This window comes from Bos taurus, chromosome 1 (genome assembly GCF_002263795.3).
Source record: "Bos taurus isolate L1 Dominette 01449 registration number 42190680 breed Hereford chromosome 1, ARS-UCD2.0, whole genome shotgun sequence".
Lineage (NCBI taxonomy): Eukaryota > Metazoa > Chordata > Mammalia > Artiodactyla > Bovidae > Bos > Bos taurus.
The window spans coordinates 22141997-22162929 of record NC_037328.1 but is presented as its reverse complement, the minus strand read 5'-3'; the positions used below and the strand labels follow the sequence as shown (position 1 = coordinate 22162929).

At 36.9% G+C, this 20933-nt stretch overlaps 1 protein-coding gene across 6 annotated transcripts in view; it reads right to left on the bottom strand.

The window, feature by feature from the left end:
- LOC107132175 (LINE-1 retrotransposable element ORF2 protein) overlaps positions 1-20933 on the bottom strand; it is a 183961-nt gene that overhangs the window by 136031 nt on the left and 26997 nt on the right. The gene's annotated exons all lie outside the window — the stretch shown is intronic.

Below are 20933 nucleotides of genomic sequence, written 5' to 3'. Positions count from 1 at the left end.
TGGTCACCTGATGCAAAGAGCTGACTCACTGAAAAAGATCTTGATGTTGGAAAAGACTGAGGACAGGAGAAGTGGGTGACAGAGGATGAGATGGCTGGATGGCATCATCAGCTCAATGGACATGAGTCTGAGCAAACTTGGGGAGATACTGAAGGACAGGGAAGACTGGTGTGCTGCAGCCCACAGGGTCGCAAAGAGTGGGACACAACTGAGTGACTGAACAACAAACTATCACAAAATATCACAGGTTTGACAAAAATTTTAAAAATCTTTAAAACTATAAATGACTTTAAAGTATCACTATTTTCACAAATTACAGTATTTCGGGAGGTAGTAGAAATTTAATTTTGTAAGATTTTTAATATTCCATGAACAAAGAGGAAAGAGAACTCCTACACATGTAAACCCTAAACCAACGCCTGCACCCATAGCTTAAGAAACTCCATTGAAACAAAACTCACTGATGATTAGATACTCTATTTTGTGTAACATTCTCTGACAGCTGTTGTGATGAATGGTTCAGTGCTGTGTGTGTTGTACACTACTATATTAGCTTTCTAACTGGCCCCTCCAACACAATCTTTACACTGTAGCCAAGGCTCTTTGTAAAAGGTAAATTTCTTTGACTGAAAATGCATTATGGTTTCCTTCTCACTTCAGATAGTTTGAATTCCTCTCTAAGGTCTACCAGGTCCTGCATAATCTGGCTCCAGAGAATCTAACCAACCTTATGTCATTTAGTTCCTTGTTCATTATACTCTAGTCAGGTGCTGTCCAACAAAATGTAATAAGAATCACATGTGGTATTTTAAATTATCTAGTACTTTATTACTTTACTTGAAATTTAAAAGAAAGTTAAAATTAATCTGAATATATTTTAACTCGATATATTTAAAATATTATGGCATCAATATGACATCAATATAAAATCCTTAAGATGTTTCACTTTTTTTTTTTTTTTTTGATCATACTAAGACCACCTGACCTGCCTCTTGAGAAACCTGTATACAGGTCAGAAAGCAATAGTTAGAACTGAACATGGAACAACAGAGTGGTTCCAAATAGGAAAAGGAGTACGTCAAGGCTGTATATTGTCACCCTGCTTATTTAACTTATATGCAAAGTGCATCATGAGAAACGCTGGGCTGGATGAAGCACAAGCTGGAATCAAGACTGCCGGGAGAAATACCAATAACCTCAGATATGCAGATGACACCACCTTTGTGGCAGAAAGTGAAGAAGAACTAAAGAGCCTCTTGATGAAAGTGAAAGAGGAGAGTGAAAAGGCTGGCTTAGAGCTCAACATTCAGAAAACTAAGATCATGGCATCCAGTCCCATCACTTCATGACAAATAGATGGGGAAAGAGTGGCTGACTTTTTTGGGCTCCAAAATCACTGCAGATAGTGATTGCAGCCATGAAATTAAAAGACGATTACTCCTTGGAAGGAAAGTTATGACCAACCTAGACAGCATATTAAAGAGCAGAGACTTTGTCAACAAAGGTCCATCTAGTCAAGCCTATGGATTTTCCAGTGGTCATGTATGGATGTGAGAGTTGGACTATAAAGAAAGCTGAGTGCCAAAGACTTGATGCTTTTGAACTGTGGTGTTGGAGAAGACCCTTGAAGAGTCCCTTGGACTGCAAGGAGATCCAACCAGTCCATCCTAAAGGAGATCAGCCCTGGGTGTTCATTGGAAGGAATGATGCTAAAGCTGAAACTCCAGTACTTTGGCCACCTGATACGAACAGCTGACTCATTGGAAAAGACCCTGATGCTGGGAAAGACTGAGGGCAGGAGGAGAAGGGGATGACAAAGGATGAGATGGTTGTATAGCATCACTGACTCAATGGACATGGGTTTGGGTGGACTCCGGGAGTTGGTGATAGACAGGGAGGCCTGGCGTGCTGTGGTTCATGGGGTTGCAAAGAGTTGGACACAACTGAGCAACTGAACTGCATTCTTAATTGGTGTGTAGTTTACACTTACAGTGCATCTCATTTGGACAAGCCCCACGTGGCTCAAGGCTACTATACTGGAGAGCATCTGGAGAGCATAACTCTAAATACAGAGATCTCCTTCAATACCAGAATAGACAGTTCTTTCTGGCCCCCTAGCCCCTGCGTGTGTGTAGGTGCCTCTCCCAGGAAGACTCTTCCTATAGCTGCTCCTTCACCTTCTTCCACCTGCCTATGTGTGTGTGCTAAGTCACTTCAGTCTTGTCTGATTCTGTGATTGTATGGGCCAAAGTCCTCCAGACTCCTTCTTCCAGGGGATTCTCCTGCCAAGAATTCTGGAGTGGGTTGCCATGCCCTCCTCCAAGGCATCTTTGCAACCCAGGGACCCAACTCGTATCTCTTAGTCTCCTTTTGGCAGGTGGGTTCCTTACAATTAGAGACACCTGGGAAGCTTTGCCTCCTTCCACAACTCAGCTTAAATGTTACTTCCCAAGGCAAGGTTTTTCCAATGGCCTTCTGTAAATGAGTCTCCCCATTTTCCTCTAGCAGAGAAATCAGGAGACCAATTGTCATAGGACTTCTCTCATTCTGTAACACTTTTTGCTTGCTTTTCCTTGCTGTTATCTTTAATACTTATTTATTGCTTGTCTTCTACCACTACAATGTACTTATTGTTTCGTGAGGCCAAAAATTAGTTTTATTCTGTTTGCCACAGGCATATCTGAGACACTGAATTTTTGCTGAATAAGTGGATGTCTATACATATTCTAGTTTCTTTCTAACTGCTTAATTCTATACATAATACTAAAAAGCAACTGGCAGCATAGGAAATATATATATATGTATACACACACACACACACACAGACAAACACAATTACTTGGGGTTTCCCTTAAATTTAACATGTTAAGCCAAGTAAAGATGATTACAAGGTATAACTTTAAGAAATCCTTTAGGTTTTCAAGTAATATGCTTTGATAAAGATCAAAAGAAATAATCACTTCATTTAAAATTACAAGTATTGTACTGTATAATGAAAAGGTAAAATTTTATTTAAACAGGTCAAATCATAAGAAATCTCTAATATTCCTCTATTTTGTGCAGTCCAGAGAAAACTGTTGTGTTAACTGCTATTTATTTGGCATTTACATTTGTTAACAAAGATCACCCCAGTGTCCTAAGGATCTCCAAAAGTCTATCAATGCTAAGTAATTTCTATAATTAAAGGGACAAAAGTCTAGAAACTAAGAGAGGCATTTGAAGAAAATGAAACTTTTAAGCTAAGATTCAAGCAAATTAAACTTCACCTTACCAGTTCTGGGTTCTCACTTTCCAAATTATTTCCTATCATTCTAAAGTGAGGTACATGATTCAATTATCAATAGTTTATACTGTTAGATGGAAAGGTGGTTATTGAAAATTACACACAGTTTTTGATACATATTTTAATAAAGTCCACACAAATAAAAATCACATAACTAATCAAGACAAAGATATGTAGTTTGTGAATGTGAATCATTAAAGTTACAGACTTTTTTTTGTTTGACATATGTGATTAAATTAACAGGTTAAAAAATAGGAATAAGAGTTTAGACCTGGCTTCACCACACTGAATACACAAGATGAAAAGAATGCATCATTCATTTCGAGATACCCAAACAGCTCTACCAATCATATTACGGTTACCTAGCCAAATCCTACTGTTAACAGTGGTATAAAGTATACATCTGCAGCATGACTATCTGACACTCGGACACACACACCTCAAAACAAATAACTACCAGATACATATAATGGTTCAGGCACTATACACTGTCTTCGCATTTATCATCATGATAACCTATCGAGTTTGATTTTATACTAATCCCTACTTTGAAGATGGAAAGAGTGAAGTTTAGAAGGTGAAAGAGTTTGCTTGCAAACCTTGGTCTGCCCAGCTGCTGAAGCAAAAAGCTGGGTGTGAAGTTTTGTTTCATTTATTCATATTTTTTTAATCTACTAACGGGAGGGAAGGGTTTAGGAACAGTTTACTGCCATCTCCCCATCCCCATACCTTACATACTTTATATAAACTTAATATTGAGCATGACTCTAGTTCTTAAACCACATCTCCACTGCCCACTAGTCTCCCCACTGCCCCTATACTTGGTCAACTTGATTTTCTGACATCTCTATTTACTTGTTCATTTCTCTTTTGGAAATAAAACCAGCCCAGTAGGATGAAGGCAAGTCCAGTCTTGTCAGGAACTGATTTTTGGAGCGACCCTCTCAGACTTTAACTTGGATACCCATCTGACATGTACTGTTGGGACTTATTTGCAAACCCAAACTCGTAGCCCCTGGATGACTCCATGATCAATCTTTCCATGAACAATCTGAATTAAGAGTGTTTCTTGAATTTGTCAATTCAGCATTTAATTATGTTTGAAGGGGGCCATGCCTGGTCAGTATACCTCCTTGGAGGTCTTTACCTAGCAAAGTCCCAGTTGGCTGCCCACTTTCTCTACTCAGCTTGATTACACGATTAAAGAAAATATTGCTATAAAATATTAAATATTAACTGAAGCAGAGACATCACTTTGCCAACAAAGGTCTGTCTACTCAAAGCTATGGTTTTTTCAGTCGGCATGTACGGATGTGAGAGTTGGACCATAAAGAAGGCTGAGTGCCAAAGAACTGATGTTTTCAAACTGTGATGCTGAAAACTCTTGAGAGTCCCTTGGACTGCAAAGAGATCAAGCCAGTCAATCCTAAAGGAAGTCAACCCTGGATATTCACTGGAAGGACTGATGCTGAAGCTGAAACTCCAACACTGGCCACCAGATGCAAAGAACTGACTCATTGGAAAAGATCCTGATGCTGGGAAAGGCTGAAGGCAAGAGGAGAAGGGGATGACAGAGGATGAGATGGTTGGATGGCATCACCTACTCAATGGACATGAGTTTTAGCAAGCTCTGGGAGTTGGTGATGGACAGGGAGGCCTGGTATGCTGCAGTCAATGGGATCACAAAGAGTCGGACATGACTGAGCTACTGAACTGAACTGAAATGAATCAGTAATTCTGTGTGTGTGTATTTCATTACCAGATTGTAAATTAAAGCAAACTGAAACTGTATCATTATAAATATGTATAATGATATATATATATAAATATATATAATGATTTAACATCCATTTGCTTAAATTTATAGAACATTTAGTTATGAATTAAAATTACTGTGGCTACAGGTATAACTACTACTGGCTAGTATCAACATAATTATTTTAGGAGAATAATATTAGGTAAAGAGTTAACATCATGTGAAAAAGTGATCACTTTTTATAAAGATAGCAATTTGTATTTTTGCTTTGACTCAGCTACTAAATAGTTTTATAACAGTGACCATGTATCAACCTGTCTAAAACTTAGTTTTCTCATCTGTTAAATGTACCTTTATATGAACTGATCTATAAGGTTCTATCAGTCAAAAACTCTGGTCTAAGCCTAATGTTGAAAACTTAGCAATAAAAAATACGCTCATTAACCTGAGTTGAGGGAAGTATCACCCACATATTTAAAGTTGTCCTCATGAATGACTTTCATCTCATGCCTTCAAGTCATAGTCATAATGATAAGTCAAATGATTGATTTCTCCATAGATTTAAATCTCTCTGACTAAAGTTATAATGCAGTTTTCTTGGATGTTCAAAATCATCTGTTGATGTCAGCATAACAGACCTAGACTCACAGAATGCATCTAAGACACAGACTTCAGTGCTTGAAAAATGTACCATCACAGCAGACCAGCATATGTGGGAAAAGGGTATCCTGGAGGCAATGTGAGCTGAAGAAAAATCCTAAGTATGATTGTCTATCTGTGCTTGTCTGTGTTGAAAGGAAGGACAATTTAAGACACAGTTGGGCACCTGAACTACTCTGAGTGAAAAACAATTCTGCGAAAACAGTTTCTACTCTGGTTCTGAAACACCGAATTCTAGTTCCTTCAATACCTAGAATGCTTTCAGAACAGAAGCAGATGCTGAAAACTACTACCATGAGAACAGCTGAAAGTGTAAATAGAAAAAGTATAAAAACCAAGTGTGTAGGGTAGCTGGATAGACCGGTGGAGTGTTCTTTATCCACTTGACTAACAAGTATTTATTGAGTAGATTCTAGATGCCAAGTAGAGTGCTAAGCATCGTGTGTAATTTAGTAAACATAGAACATAGCTTTTGTCTGTAAAAAACAATCTCCTACTCCATCAAAAGAACTACAACCACAAGAAAACAGAGTTTAAATATAAATCTCTTCTACTTGATATTTCCTTCATTATCTTTCCATTCTGAGTTGGTTATACATTAAATATACACATTCCATCTCTTCTTTTGTAAGGGTGAAAGATAACAAATGTTTCAAAATTTTTAAGGTAATTACAAATTGAAAACTAAAAATTTTTTAAATTAAAAACTAAAATTTGAAGGATAAAGAGTTTAGGACATGTTGTATTTTGGAAAATAAAATGTTTGAGTCTTAGTTCTATGGTTTATTTTTTCTCTACATTTTCTCAATTCACATTTTTTTCAAAAACAAAAACAAAAAAAAACCTCCAATAAAACTCAGAGTGTAAGAATGAATGCAGTACCAATAATTTTGATGGTTGACATTCCATTGAAAAAAATATTTAATAGTCAATTTTGCCACTGAATTAAAGAAGTTCTTTGAAAATATCTTCTTTCCTTAATAAATAACATGACCTCAACCAATTAATGTTAATCAATGATTTGTATCAGAATTCGGTACTGTATTTGTTGTTTAATAAATGCTTATAATCTTGCAAGTTGTCTAGACAATCACTTGGAAATTTAATTTCTTGTTTCTCATCTTTACTATAAAAATAGTTACATTCATTCCTTATTTCTCAAAATTATTGGTAAAATTAAAGAACTTGTTGAATAAAAACAAAAAACAAAAAAAGCAAATGCTTAAAAACCCTTCTCCATTCACACATTTGTCTCTAAAAGTATCTGGGAATAAGTTGAGACCAATGTCTGTGGTCTCTGATTTCATCAATCTTCAGTATTGGAATGTTTGTACAATGTATAAGTAGTACATACAGAACAATTATTTACACATTTAAATGGGGGGAAAGTGTAATCAAAAAAATATTAAGCTATATACTGATTTTAAGAACACAAAAGTAAACAATAGAAAACAACTTTAATCCACCAGTGAACTGTTTTTGCTTCCTCTCTCTCCTAAATCAAGGGCTCCGATTATAATCAAAGATCACGACAGGGACAGAGGAGGCAAAGGGCACCTGCAGTTCACATGTGGCAAGAGACTTGGACAAGAGGAATTTCACCTCTCCCCTCATGGTACAGATTTTCACATAACCTAAAGCGTGTGGCTCCGGCAATACCTCATGAATGCCTGGATCCCAATCACAGGGATTTCGATCATTTTGTGAAATATTAAAACATTTGTTCAATTCATATTTAGAAATCCCAAATTTTACACTATAAGTCTCTATCTGAAAAACATTCCACAAAATTAATTAAAAAAAAAAACAACAACTAGGAGAAACATTTCAGTTTCCTTTCCCACAGCAGAATCAAATAGTATAATGTTTATACAATGAAACTAGTAAAAGAGTAAAGTTAAAATTACATTTCTTAATTTTCTTAATATAGTTTAAGGTGGTAGAGTGGTTACTTTTTCTTTTAAAGAAAATCTCTTTCCTATTCTCTTCATCATGTAATGTAGGACCTTTAACAATACAATGTACTGGAAAATAATTAAAAATCATTTCCTAAACTAATTAGGTTCGGAACCACCTCCCTGGTTTCTCCCATTCATCTTGTGCTTATAACCTTATAATATTAGCTCGAATTTCATCTCTGCCTGACACATTTCAAGCAGTGAAACAGATTAGTGCCTCAGAACACTTTATAGGGTTTCGTTTATCAATCAGGTTATGTTCCCAGTGATGCTTTCAGCAGAATTATCTTATTCGAATGAACTCTCATGGACTGAAGTAAACAAAGCTATAGCCCACTCCTCTTCCATACTTCCCATTCATTTATTTCCTTTTTTTTTTTTAAAAACTTAGACTTACAGCACGTGCCACAGAAAGAGAGCGTGTTAAATATTCCTGGAGTGTCACAATATGTAATACAATAAAACAGATTACAACCCTACCTTTCTTTCACAGCAGTGGTGCCAAGCACAGGTACACCGGAGCAATCAATTTGTTCTGCAGACAGTAAGGCTTTCATAGAATACTAATGTAAAATCTCTTTTCTTTCTCCTTTGCCTTGACTCCCCAATGCCCAGGTCCCGACCAATACAAGGAGGAGGGCGGTATGTCTTCTGCCGCGATAACCACAACTACTAATCAAGTCTACGTGTACAAGGGCACAGGATTAAACCTCCACCAAGCTTGAGTCAGGGTTTGAGAGCGGCTAAACACACGCACAGCACGGTCAAAATTAAACACACACACACACTCATACACCACGCACAAGCCACGAAAATACAGATGTGCCTACTTCAGTGAACTAATTCATCACACTTTTACCACTGATAGTTTTTTACCTCAGGGGTATGAAATTAGCTCCTGTTGAAGTGAGGGCTTAGATTCAACAGTACCTAACAATAATTAGCTTTTTTTTTTTCTCCCCAGAAAATAAGAATCATGATCAGTATTTTTTGCATTAAACTGTCCTTTGATTTTAAAAGATTTACACTATCCAATACAGTTTATATGGACTTAATCTCTCAAGTATTAACATAGGGTTAATAGACTCAGCAGGGATCCTTAAGATTTTACACTTTAAAAAGGTATTATATAGTTCAAATCTACTTATCCAAGATGAGCTTGTGTATTACCAAAAATGAAAAGATATCTAAAATATCTTCATTTAGCTTTTAGCTTTTACATTAAATATAATCCCAAGATATTAAAAAATATTTTTGGGTCTCAACAATTACTTAAAAAAAAAAAATCTTTAAAATTTTACACTTATGCTGTGGTGCTATTTTTGATCTCCTAAGTGTAGAGTTTTGAGGTTCCTTTCAATTAAGCACTTTTCACTTGGCTTATTCTCCTTTTATTCGAAATATGAAAAGGTGTGCCAATCACTGAGTTAGCATGAGAACGGAAGTTGTTAAATGTTTACCAATATACAATACCTCATTTTAATTTGTCTGCCTTAATTTTCAAATAAGTCTTGAAAAACGCTAATAATCAAGGGATCACAAACTAAATAAGAATTAAGAACAAACCATTCCAGATGACTGGAGAAACTTATGAGGAAGCTTTCTAAACCAGCTCTGTGCTCATGTGCACACTTGCCTTAACACTGCTAAAAACATGTCTTATTTTGCACTCTTCCTCTTTCTTAAAACAAAACAAAACAGCAGAACAATTAAGAAATACCAGGCTTTCAATGAAGTACTGCAATAATGTTTAACGGATACTGATGCCTCCGTCCTTGACACGCTGACCATGTCATCAGGCTACTGTCATGTGATATCATGTCATTTCCCCACCTGGCTGGTGACCTTGTCCTCTAAATGACCTAAAGCTTCCCTCAAGTAGCAGGAGGCCCCTCCCCGCTGTCTCAGCAAGGTCGAATGGGTCAGCGTGTCCTCATCTATAATCCACCACCATTTGTCAGCAGGGAGGCTGGAGGAGGCAGGCTTGCTACAAGGGGAGAATGCCCAATTAGGCAGCTGTCACACAAAGCATAGGCTGCGAAATTATCCCCTGTCAAAAGAAAGAGCAGCTGCGGGTGCCAATTACAGCAACCTTTCAACCCTTTAGGTACTGGAAACTACACAGAAGTAAATGAAGAACAATTAGTGATAACAAATCGATGAATTAGGACAGTAAATTAGAAATGACTAGCAGGTGAGCGTGGGTCATACATGACAGAAGGGCACACCAGACTCCAGGCAAGGGCAGGGATGCACAGAATCACACTGCCCTTTCCTTGCAGATAGATTTCCCCTCCAGGCTTTTCTTTTGGCAAACCTAAAATCCTCTCAAACAGCCATAACCTAAAAGTGTATATACCTTTTTACTTTCCTGGGAGGACCCAAAGATACTGCTTCTTGACAGGAGCAAAATGGTCCAGAATAAGAAGTCTAGACAGTTCTAAACTGTTCTTCTAATACCATTCATCATGGCATCCCCGGAAGCTTCGTTATCTGTGGGCCCCAAAGTCCAACGTATCAGTTCAAATAAGCACAGTATGTTATGTCCACCTTCCAGAAGTATGTGCCCTGGTTCTACTTTAGCTACACTTACAGGGAAGCATCTTCTTTAAGAAAGAAACAACCAAATTCCAAGAAAGCTTTATGTTAGTATTATAATGTTGAATTTTCTCTCCAGACATGATTTTGTGCATAAAGAAATAACTTCAAGTGTTTCTGTACCCAAAGAAGTATCAACTATAAAAATTTCTTGGATTATTTGGCTCTAATCCTACAGAGGTGATACGCATTAAGTCTCAAGCTTAGAAAGCCAGTTTATTTGGACTCTTTCCAACTGATGTCCTGTAGTTAGCACTCACAGGCGACAGAAGAGGAACAAGTCCCACAGAAGAGAGGGAAGCCAGTATGGCTGTGAAGTGTTTACGCACACAGTTTCATTGTGCCTTACAAAGTCGGTATGTTGACAAACAACTTTCTTAGAGGCTATTTGAAATGAAAATTGCTTTTCTCCTTCCTGAGGAAAAACACATGTGTCTTTTTATACCAATTCTCTGAAAGTTGAGAAACTGAATGATAGGTGATATATTTTCTAAAGAATCAAGAATGGCTACCCACTCCAGTATTCTTGCCAGGAGAATTCCATAGACAGAGGAGCCTGGCGGGCTACAATCCATGGGGTTGAGAAGAGTTGGACATGACTGAGCGACTTTTACTTTCAAGGTAAATTGATTTACTAAAATTCCGAGTCACACATGTAAAAGTGAAGAAGAGAAGGTGAGGTAATAAAGAAGTATTTTTTTCAACCCTCCCCAACCAATTAAAAATAAACCAATTAACAGCAGAAAAAGTTTCTAATTCCTGCTTCCTCAGTCAAGCCACTTGATAAAATTTCCAAGAGGTGAATGGCATGGGAAGAAAACTTCTCCTATAAAGTTTATCCAAGAATTTTATTTATAAATTATGTTTCCTCCTTAAAAAAAGGGGGGGCATTTATACATTTTCTTAAGTTTACATTGCAATCTTCTAAAGGAATTCAAAGTAATGGCAAGGAGACAGGAATGAAGGAGTTAATGCCTTTAGAATTCAGCTTCCATCATACATGGGTGACTATCTCTTTAAATAATTTAAATCCTCTCCATCAACTACAAAGCTGTTTTGAAGCCATTTAGCTTTGTTCTTTACATGTGTTCTAATTAAGAAATGACCTTGTCATCACACACACCAGAAATCCAGGATTATTTCCTACAGCAAAAATTCACAGAGCCCCCCACCAAAAAAAGAAAAACAGGGGGAAAAAATAGACTTCTTCACTTCCTCACTAAAGGAAGTTGTTGGTTGGCTGAATGCTGAAGCAGTTTCACCGCATAATTTTTTGTTGTTGTTGAATGTCACAGGGCGGGTTAGTGTGACCTTGAGCCGCATCAGCAGCACAGCAAGGGTCGAGATGCCTGCAGGCGCCCTTGTACTGGATTTGCAAGACAAAAACCTTCAAACTGGCTGAAGGACATCTTAAATCTCTTCAAAGGTTTTCCGAACTAATCTGGGCTGCTCTTAGCAGGATCTGTGCCAGTGTGCAAAGCAAAATTAAAAACAAGGTCTTTGACAGGATGTTGTCTCCTCTTAACCCTTCCCAAGCAGAACAGAACAAATCACAAGCTTTTGGGAGACAGTTTACCTAGAAGCCTTTCTTCATAACAAATTATGGAAGCAAGCAATCACAAAGCATGAGGCAGCTATTAGTCCTTAAAATGAAACCCTCCCACTGCAATCAAAGATTTTGGGTGGGATTTTTTTTTCTAGATCATATTGTAGTGTAGAGCATATAAAACTTATATTCTATTTGTTTATCTTTTAGAGTTGCTGCAAGTGATATGTTAAGACTAAGGAAATATTTTCATTGACATTAATCTCTCAATTTCAATTTATTTTTAAAGAATAAGCTTTCAGCTGGTTAAGTCATAAACTTCATGTTGCAAACAGCTTACTAAAATTAAAATAAGTAAAAAAAAATGCATGATATGTTTACTAAAGTTCTTATTCCTAACATGATGAATACACTGGTAAGATGAGGAAAATATCAGAATAGTGAAAGTGAACATAAGTAAAACAAGATAAGGCAGTCTCAGCCTTGTTATAAGAAGTCAGCAAGACATCTTTTTTTTATTGTAACGTTATAGTATTTCCAATGTAGGCCAAAAAAGAAGGTATTAATGCCATCAGAGGGTGCGTGTCTTCTCTGCAGTACCCTTCAAATTTAATTTAGTAGCTACAGCTCTCAGGAAATAATCTAGGCGAAAAAAGAGCTATAATAATTAAAATGCAATAACCTAAAATCAGTGTAACCTGTGACATGTTAGTTTCTCATCATATATAATATATGCCATAATTAGTTATAAAGAGTATTTAGTATAAGGTATAAAATGTATTAAGGTCCAACAGATTGCAAATTATACCTGTCTGAAAAAACAGACTTGAGTTCAAGTTTATGCTGAGTGGCAACCAAACTAACTCACTTGAATTTGGATACGCCAGGGGTCCCCAACACCCAGGCCATGGACCAGTACCAGTCAGTGGCCTGTTGGGAACCAGGCCTAATTGCAGGAGGTCAGTAGCAGACAAGTGACTGAACCTTCATCTGTACTTACAGCTGATCCCCATCGCTCTCCCATTACCCTAAGATGGGACCACCTAGTTGCAGGAAAACAAGCTCAGGGCTTCCATTAATTCTGCATTACGGTGAGTCGTATAATTATTTCAATATATATCACAATGTAATAAAAATAGAAATAAAGTGCATAATAAATGTTATGTGTTTGAATCTTCTGAAGCCATCCCCCCCCCCTTACCCCAGTCCATAGAAAAACTGTCTTCCATGAAACCTGTCCTTGATGCCAGAAAGGTTGGGGACCACTGAGATACGGTTTCCCAAATGGGGCAGAAAAGGGTAAAGTATACCTAGTAAGTATATAACATGAGAGTGAACAAGTGAAGTTTTCTTTAGTCATTGTGCAAAAGGAGACAGGGTGTAAGTGCTAAATGTTAATGCTGAGGTTTGTAAGTCCAGCAGGAACAGAGTGGGCTGTAACTACGTTTTCAGCTGTGCTATGCCCAAGGTCAGGCTAAGTTCATGGCATCCGGTCCCATCACTTCATGGGAAATAGATGGGGAAACAGTGGAAACAGTGTCAGACTTTATTTTGGGGGCTCCAAAATCACGGCAGATGGTGACTGAAGCCATGAAATTAAAAGACATTTACTCCTTGGAAGGAAAGTTGTGACCAACCTAGATAGCATATTAAAAAGCAGAGACATTTCTTTGCCAACAAAGGTCCGTCTAGTCAAGGCTATGGTTTTTCCAGTGGCCATGTATGGATGTGAGAGTTGGACTGTGAAGAAGGCTGAGTGCTGAAGAATTGATGCTTTTGAACTGTGGTGCTGGAGAAGACTCTTGAGAGTCCCTTGGACTGCAAAGAGATCCAACCAGTCCATCCTAAAGGAGATCAGTCCTGGGTGTTCACTGGAAGGACTGATGCTAAAGCTGAAACTCCAATACTTTGGCCACCTGATGTGAAGAGCTGACTCATTGGAAAAGACTCTGATGCTGGGAGGGATTGGGGGCAGGAGGAGAAGGGGACGACAGAGGATGAGATGGCTGGATGGCATCACCGACTCGATGCACATGAGTTTGGGTGGACTCTGGGAGTTGGTGATGGACAGGGAGGCCTGGCATGCTGTGATTCATGGGGTCGCAAAGAGTCGGACATGACTTAGCGACTGAACTGACTGATGCCCAGGGTGGTGATCAGTGATGGTTAAAAAAATGAGGCAGAAGAGAATGGCAGTCACTGTAGGTTCCAAAACAGCACTCAAAGGCAGGGAACTACTTAGTGGGATACAGGAAGCAGTGGCCCAATGTGACTAGAGATTAGGCTGAAAACACAATTGGGACCAAGGACTCTGAATCAAGGTCATGTCAAGAAGTTGGCATTTATCTGGTGAGCAGCAGGAGGTCTACAGGCAATGGTGTGACTAAATTAATGTTAGAACACAAAAACAAAAGAGAGTTGTAGAGCTGCTGATGGCTTGGAGGGGAAAGAAATTGAAACAAATTAGTGCAGAGAAGAAAACAGTCAAAATAAGGTAGGAGCAGGAGAGGTGAAGAAAAAGACAACTCTGAAAAACAATGAAACCTGGTTTAAATATTTAGATAGCAATATATCTAACATAAAGAGTGTTACAAAATAGGGTATTTTCAATAGCAAGTTCATTAAGTAAAAAAAAGAAAATAATTATGATGTCTCAAGCCTAGGTTTGTAGAATACATGGCAATATGACGTACGAATGTACAAGAAAACTAAAGGTATTTAACAAAGAGTCAGAATCAGATTCTGTTGGAGAGTCGAAGTTTGTATCTTTCAAATAGCAATCTTCACTAAGTATCAGGCAAGGATTTTGCTTATAAGGCAGCAACATGTACTTTTTCAGTAGAGTGTGATAGCAGAGTTCCCTTGGCTATAAAAGACAGATGTGCATGCTCAGTCACTCAGTCATGTCCAACTCTTTGTGAGGCCTGTAGCCTGCCAGGCTCCCCTGTCCATGGGATTTCCCAGGCCAAGAATCCTGGAGTGGGTTGCCATTTCCTTCTCCAATAAGGGAGAGAGGCCTGGCTTAAACCATAAAGTCATTGTTGGAGCTCAGAGTTTCATCAACACTAATGAAAATAAAATTAACTTAGCAAACATTTACTGACTGCTTACTATGTTTAGGACACAGAATTAAAAAATAAAAAGTCCCTAACATTCTGTCAGCTTTGTGCTTATAGTTTGTCACTCATAAAGACAAAGCCCCAAATTACAGCTCACACGATGACACCAACACACAATAAAAAGACTGGTGAGTAAACAGAATAGAGCTGTCAGTGAATTAACAGGAGTCTGAACGAGCAGCCATCTTGGTGCTCCCATGCAGCTGACAGGTATATACAATGCATGCCCAGGACACTCCCGGAAGACCCAGTCCCCTTGTACTTTGAAGAGAGTCGTCAAATACTCTAGGAGACTGACTGTCCTGCTAAGACCTCAGAAAGAATTTAACAGAGTATCAGCCAAGGTAAGAGGGTAGAGAGTGACAAAGAACAGAAGTCACTAGGGCCAAGTCACTATCTGCCAGAGAGCAGACTGTACTCCCAGAAAAGGACAGCCAGCATCGGGGATCATGTTGAGGCAAGTGGAGGGGAAGGTCAAACAAAGGAGAGAAGAAGGAAAGGTCTCGAAGGGAAGACTTCCCACTCCACTGAAAATGGTATAAACTTTACTTTGTGAAATAGGAAAATGACCAAACCTCTAAGCCCTCTGGAGTAAGGAGAATCATCACAGAAGAAGTATTTGGAAGTTCATTAGTCATAAAAAGGGCTAGCACGTAAAAGCCAGGGTACTGACAGGGCATAACTAGGAATGACCTTACTGAGTATCCACAAATAAAATGACTGCTCCTTGAGTAAGCATCTCCTTCTTACAGCTGCCAACACTGGTAATAAGCTCCAGCACATTCTATGTCTAGACATTAATAGAAGAGTAGGTAACATGATAGACCTCACAGATACTTCAAAAAAAAATTATTAATCTATAAACACAAAAGCTAGGTTACAACACGATCAAAATAAAAAATACAGAATATTCTGAGGCAATTAAAGTGAATTCTTGTAAAGCAGCAGTTCCCTAAGTGTGGTCCAGGGACTCCAAAGCAACCCATGATCCATTCAGGAGGCACATGAAGTCAATGCTACTTTCATAACACTAAACTGTTATCTGCTTTCTTGTCTCTTTCTCTTCTAAGTCTACAATGGAGTTGTCTAGGGCTATAGGATATGTAAGCACTCTGTTGATGACTCTTGGAATGCATACTTGTGTAATCCTGTGTTTTAAAATTTTTCTCAGTTTAAAATTTCTAATATGGTAAATATTGGTTGATATGACCCTCTAAACAAAAACTCTCTGGGGTCCCTCAATATTTTAAGAGTACAAAAGGATCCTGAGGCAAGAAGTTTGAAAACTGCTGCTGGTTTACTAAAGCAAAGAAGTACTTCTTGAGAAGCACAATCTTGGTTTTAATCTTCAAATGAAATCTCTACTTTCTAATTTTCAAGAATTTACATTTTAACTGTGACTGATAAACACTGTTCTCTGTGCAGAAATGATTCCAAAACACTAGGGGAAAAATTAAAGGATGACCTTTTAAAAAGACCACAGGGGATATATTCTTTAATTTATAAGAAGCAATGACTCCACATATATTTATAAAGAAGCTGCTATGTTGAGAGCTGAAGATAGAAGAGTAACTAAGTAGTAGACCAGCCTTTAGTGGAACCACAATATTGCCAGAAAAAAATATAATCAGTGACATAATGAGATACTACTATAAGAGAAGGCATGAACAAAGTGTAAAAAGCATGGACGGGCAAATTCTCGGGAAGAAGATGGGATGAAAAGGCAAGCAACACTTTTTTTAGTGAAGACACTCCACAGACGTGGTATGCAAATTGACTCTAACACAAGCAAGGCTTTGCCAATTAGAAAAGAAGCTAAAAGCATCCTAAAAGTAGGAGAAGCATCAGTTTGAGCAGGGTAGCAGAGCAATATAGTGTGTTCCAGAAAATAGGTAATTCACTTAAAGAACAAAAATTACAAGTCATTCTGTGCTCAGTTGCTCAGTCATGTCCAACTCTTTATGACCCCATGGACTACTGCACGCCAGGCTCCTCTATCCTTGGAATTTTTCAGGCAAGAATACTGGAGTGGGTTGCCATTTCCTCCTCCAGGGGATCTAAACTTTCATACAATTTGACAAAGTAATTTGCTGTCTTTTGAATTTAATGATCAAAGATTTGGATGTATAATTTGTATGTATGTTTCTTAATTTTCAATCTGCCTTAGATAGAAGCTTTTTAAAAGCACAGTAAAAGTAAGTTACTAACATAATGAAGTAAAAACAACCAAACAAAAACTAGTACTCCACCACAAATATTTTGAAAGGCTTAGCACACAAGATGGTGGGGATGAAGGGCAGCAATAGCAGGAAATAAAAATTTCAGGCTAGAAGCTTACATGGCTTCCCAGATGGCAATAGTGGTAAAGAACCCACCTGCCAATGCAGGAAACATAAGAGACGTGGGTTCAATCCCTGGGTCGGGAAGATCCCCTGGAGAAGGGCATGGCAACCCATTCTAGTATTCTGGCCTGGAGAATCCCATGGACAGAGGAGCCTGGCAGGCTACAGTCTATGGGGTCACACAGAGTCGGACAATGACTGAGTGACTTAGTATGCAGAAGCTTGCACAGATTATACTGTCAACAATTTCTCTAAAGGTAAATGCAAAAAAGAAAATAAATAGGGTTTGAAAATTACTAGCATAGCTCTAATCTAGAATGGAGAAATTCTAATTATCTAAATAAAGTATATAATAAGCTCTACTGATAGAATCACACCAATTTCAGATATACAAACCACAGGCCAAATGGTTGAAGGGCAAAATGTACCAGAGAATCAAGGAAAATATCAGATTGAAACAGTTAATTAAAAAAAAAAACAGGATCTGTGTAAGAAGAGAAAGTGAATTGACACTTAAATCAATACATGTTAAAATTATTTTAATTAATTCATTTAAACCTTTCATGGTAGAGGGAAAAAAACCCTTAGTTGACACAGAGGCTCAGTATAGTGGGAATTTTCCTCCTAAAATACCGTTAGTGATATCAACTCAAGTATTAAGTAAAAAAACTTAATGGAAAATCAATTTTTATAGACATCAAATTCAGAAAAATGTTAATTATATGAATGTTTCCCATTGTAATGGTAAATCAGGATTGATTGAAGAAAGTCTTGCTATTTTTTTTTATGGTCATTTTGCTACTGGCATAACTGAATTATTTTGATCAAAGAAGTAACACAGTGGAGTGGAGTTTTGGAAAGATCTAGCACCTGTGAGAGACTGCAACAAAGACATCGGTATGGAGGCTTAGCAGCACAAGAGCTCCAGATGAGAAAAGAACTCTGAACCAAAATGCTGGTCATGGGAAAGGAAGCTAACGATTAGGTAGAAGCTATGTTGGGAACTAACAATGGTTTATTTGAGCGGAACATCCAAATTTTCTTGCCCAGGGCATCCACAAAACCAGGGAAGCATAAGTGAGATAGCCAAGTTAGTTAATGGCAATGAAATTCAATCAACCCCAATGACTCACCCAGATTCTGGACTGATCTTGATTTCACCAATAGCAAATACAAAGGTTTCTCACTGAAACCTTTGTGTAGAAGTTTAAATACTTTTTAAAAGCAGTATTTCTTAAAAACCTTACTTTAAGGAGCTATATAAAGTTAAATAAAGCTTTATAAAGTTCAGGGAAGATTTCCCATGTTGACAATTAGCCTCATATCCAACCTGGTAACCCAAACTATTACAATCAGCTAAATTACTGGCCCACATTTTTGTTTCTTCATATAGATACTATACATGACAAAAAAGTTTTTAACACTTTAGACATCTGTTGAAATAGTCATCAACAATTTAACCAAACTAGGAAAAAAATAATGTACAAAAAAGCACCCTTCCCAATGAGAAATCATGAGATATAACAATAAAACTCTACTTAGAAAATGATTATATTCAGTGTTTCAAGCTAAACTGAATTATGGCCAATAATCCACTTCTACCCAAGATATTAACTTTTATATTATCAATATTTATCAAAATTAGCTTATATATATGTTACACACTAAGATGAACAGAGCAGAGAAAATACATGGAACCCTTTAAAATACAATAAAGGGTGAAATCTTGATCTAAGACATTAAGAAGCTTTATAAACACTCATGTTTCATATGGTTTACAATATTATTAATTAAATACTTTTCCTTTTTTCCTAATCATCCTCTTTGACTTCTTATTTAGGACATTACTATACTTAAAAATATAACATGACTAGTTTCAAAGTGGAGCTGTATTACAGACAAACCATAGTAAAACCTTATGAAACATTAATATATTAGTTCAGAGTCTTCAATCTATTGTGTCATATATTAGATATATTCAAGATCTTCCTTATTGGAGACTGATAGTCCATGGGCTAATGGAAGGCCTAGTGAATAGGTATTTTATAATATGATTCAACTTCTCCCAAACTTATTTGGCCATGAGTTCCTCATTCAAAAGGAAAAACTGTTCAACAAGACATATTATAGAAACAATACACTTAACATATTCATTTTTAAAATCTTAAATATTTAAAAACATGTATAAATGACAGAGATAATCACTAATAATTCAAATTTAATTGCTTTGAAAGTTGTTCACTGTGTATTCTAAGTAATCTATCTGCTATCTAGAACAAAGACCTAAATTTGGTCATTTTTTCAAGGACAATTTATTGGCTATGTATGTTTACCATCTGGCTATAACAATTTATTTACCAACTGTCAAAAGTGGTTGGAGCTTACCACAAAACAAGGGTGATGACAAATTAAGAGCAACAAACAAGACACAATTATACCTTGATGGTCACAAGAATATGAATCATTAGAATTTTCATTTTAAAAAAAATAAAAATCAAGAATTAGGATTTAATATCAACTATGTTTCTACAAATAATAAGAGCATATTTCAGACTATCAAACAGATATCAACACATAATTATACCTGAGTAAAAGAACTTTGAATATTTATAAATAAAAGTTAGGTTGAGGAAAAAGATAAGTGAATATGTGAAAAAATGACTAGCAACCAATAACCACTAATAATTTTATCATGTTTTTGTTTAATAAGTATAATGTTTTAAAGATTGCCTTGCCTAAATTACAAGAAAGAATACACACACTAATTAAAATAAAAGTAGAATAATTAAAAGAAAAACCTCATCACTAGATTTTCTGAACATAATTAAAACAGTGAAGAAAAAGGAATTAGTATTATCACTGTGCCAACCATATGATGCTTACAGGTAGAGAACAAATCTGGCTCAAAGCTGCCATCCCCCTACTGAAACATCATGGTCCATAAAACGCCATGAATTTAGGATAATCTATCTGCTATCTCTCTTCCAAAACAGAGTTTTCAGTTAGCTGAACTCTTCACAACTAATTATGAGCACAATAATCAGTCACTGTGCCTTTTCCCTGTTTACTTATTGTTCTTCTGTCCATATGTATAAGTAGCGTAAGGTCCAAGAACTTAAGACATGACAAATTCATTTAGGTTGTAGCTATACTAGAAAACAAGTAGGTAAGTCCTAGTAGAGTAAGCCACTCACTTATCTCTTTCTGCAGCACTGCCAATCTACTTGTAATAATTTAATCAGATTTTTAAATCACTTCTCAGAAATGCTGAAATACTACTATCTGCCTTGGAAGAGGTAACCATTTTATATAATTCAAAAAGTAATCACTGACTTATACTATAATAAACCCACAAAAACCAAACATAGTTCTATTTTTCCTCCAAATGATAATTAACTTTTTATCTGAAATCAGATTGCTATTTATATTAGCTGTCCATTCTCTCTGGTTTCTGGTTAAAAAAAACAATTTTTTTTTTTCTGGTAAAAAAAAACAAAAGCATCATTAACATAAATGCTGTTCTTTTAAGCATCTCAATTACTCTCTCCAGAAGTAATCCACACCTCTGAATTCTCAAGAATGTTGTGTGTCTTTCTTATGGTATTTAACCTCTTCCTATTGTTTGATGATACTTATTTACCTATATTTATTCTTTCCCTATAAGTTCCTTA